The sequence below is a fragment of the Heliconius melpomene genome, chromosome 11, assembly GCF_056956725.1.
Source record: "Heliconius melpomene rosina isolate 202511_hmr_F chromosome 11, ASM5695672v1, whole genome shotgun sequence".
Classification (NCBI taxonomy): Eukaryota; Metazoa; Arthropoda; class Insecta; order Lepidoptera; family Nymphalidae; genus Heliconius; species Heliconius melpomene.
In genome coordinates, this window is record NC_140399.1 from 12302501 (window position 1) to 12305000 (window position 2500).

The following is a 2500-nucleotide window of genomic DNA, read 5'->3' on the forward strand; positions in this document are numbered from 1 at the left end:
ACACACAACACACCCATACCACACATAATATTGTGGTGTTGTACAGTGTCGGTCGACGGGCGCGCGCGTGCGGTTGGTTATGTTTGTTGTGGGGGTTTGTTGTGGGGCTCTCTCGCTCTTCTTGTGATTAGTAGTCACAGTTTTGCGTAGAGTGTCTCGCGTCTCTCCCCATTACGGGCATCAACGCCGCACGATTTGCGTTGTTCGTATATCAACTTTGATACATTGTTATATCGATGTTTGTTCAGCGACCGTTCTAATACCAGTGTGCGCGGCCACCCTTTGCGGGGCGACACGTTCCTTTAAAATTGGCCACGATCTCTCCAACACCGAGCGTTGATTTGTATACACAACATGTTCACGCTCATGTTAAACGAGAGATTATGAGAGTGTGTTGTGTGCGTTTTGCGACCGTTGTCGCTGCGCACGCATCAAAGATCTCGTCAGAGAACGTTCAGTACTGCGACCGAGCACCGGCACACACCGCCACCGCTTTCGTCTTCGTTCTAACCGACGACGGCGTCTGCGCGTGCGTTGTGCGGCGCGCGCGTCGTGTGTAATATCGGAGCGGCGATAGTTTGCGCGCGAACCGACATGCATTCATTCATTCATTCATTTGTTTGTTTGTTTGTTTGTGTGTTATCGCTCGTCGCGTAAGCTTTCAAAGTTCAAAATTTATTATAATTTTATTTTTTAAAAGTCATCGCGACGCGTCTCTCGACGCCCGCGTTCGACGTTTAACAAAATAAATAAAACAACGCGAGAGTTAGCGATGTTGTTATTGTTAGCTCCCTGGTTGATCCTGCCAGTAGTTATATGCTTGTCTCAAAGATTAAGCCATGCATGTCTCAGTGCAAGCCGTATTAAGGCGATACCGCGAATGGCTCAATATATCAGTTTTGGTTCCTTAGATCTTACTCAGTTACTTGGATAACTGTGGTAATTCTAGAGCTAATACATGCAATCAGAACTCTGACCAGTGATGGGATGAGTGCTTTTATTAGATCAAAACCAATCGACGGAGGGCTTCGCGTCCGAAGTCGTTAATTTTGATGAATCTGGATAACTTTTGCCGATCGCATGGTCAAGTACCGGCGACGCATCTTTCAAATGTCTGCCTTATCAACTTTCGATGGTAGTTTCTGCGACTACCATGGTTGTCACGGGTAACGGGGAATCAGGGTTCGATTCCGGAGAGGGAGCCTGAGAAACGGCTACCACATCCAAGGAAGGCAGCAGGCGCGCAAATTACCCACTCCCGGCACGGGGAGGTAGTGACGAAAAATAACGATACGGGACTCTTTCGAGGCCTCGTAATCGGAATGAGTACACTTTAAATATTTTAACGAGGAACAATTGGAGGGCAAGTCTGGTGCCAGCAGCCGCGGTAATTCCAGCTCCAATAGCGTATACTAAAATTGTTGCGGTTAAAAAGCTCGTAGTTGCATTTGTGCGCCGCGCTGTCGGTGCACCGCATCCGCGGTGATACTGACACGTCTGCGGAGCATATCGTCGGTGAGCCGGCGGTAAAACGCCGGTTCAATATCAAAATCCTATCGCGGTTCTCTTCGGTGAGTGTCGAGATGGGCCGACAATTTTACTTTGAACAAATTAGAGTGCTCAAAGCGGGCTCAAAATGCCGCTTGAATATTTCGTGCATGGAATAATAGAATATGATCTCGGTTCTATTTTGTTGGTTTTCAGAACTCCGAGGTAATGATTAATAGGGATAACTGGGGGCATTCGTATTGCGACGTTAGAGGTGAAATTCTTGGATCGTCGCAAGACGAACATCAGCGAAAGCATTTGCCAAAGGTGTTTTCATCAATCAAGAACGAAAGTTAGAGGTTCGAAGGCGATTAGATACCGCCCTAGTTCTAACCGTAAATATGTCGTCTAGCGATCCGCCGACGTTAATACAATGGCTCGGCGGGCAGCTTCCGGGAAACCAAAGATTTTGGACTCCGGGGGGAGTATGGTTGCAAAGCTGAAACTTAAAGGAATTGACGGAAGGGCACCACCAGGAGTGGAGCCTGCGGCTTAATTTGACTCAACACGGGAAATCTCACCAGGCCCGGACACCGGAAGGATTGACAGATTAACAGCTCTTTCTTGATTCGGTGGGTGGTGGTGCATGGCCGTTCTTAGTTGGTGGAGCGATTTGTCTGGTTAATTCCGGTAACGAACGAGACTCTAGCCTGCTAAATAGGCGTCGTCATTTAGGTGTGCGCGATTTCGGTCGCGCAACTCACTGGCGACGTATTAAAATTCTTCTTAGAGGGACCGGCGTCTTCGAGCCGCACGAGATTGAGCAATAACAGGTCTGTGATGCCCTTAGATGTCCTGGGCCGCACGCGCGCTACACTGAAGGAATCAGCATGTTCTCCCTGGCCTAGAGGCCCGGGCAACCCGTTGAAACTCCTTCGTGCTGGGGATTGGGGTTTGCAATTATCCCCCATAAACGAGGAATTCCTAGTAAGCGCGAGTCATAAGCTCGCGT

At 48.8% G+C, this 2500-nt stretch overlaps 1 non-coding gene across 1 annotated transcript in view; it reads left to right on the forward strand.

The window, feature by feature from the left end:
* Window positions 1-789: 789 nt before the first annotated feature.
* LOC146534992 (small subunit ribosomal RNA) overlaps window positions 790-2500 on the forward strand; it is a 1903-nt gene continuing 192 nt past the window's right edge. The window contains exon 1 of the ribosomal RNA XR_014878499.1: window positions 790-2500. This exon is cut by the window's right edge and continues 192 nt beyond it. This is a non-coding gene — a ribosomal RNA (small subunit ribosomal RNA).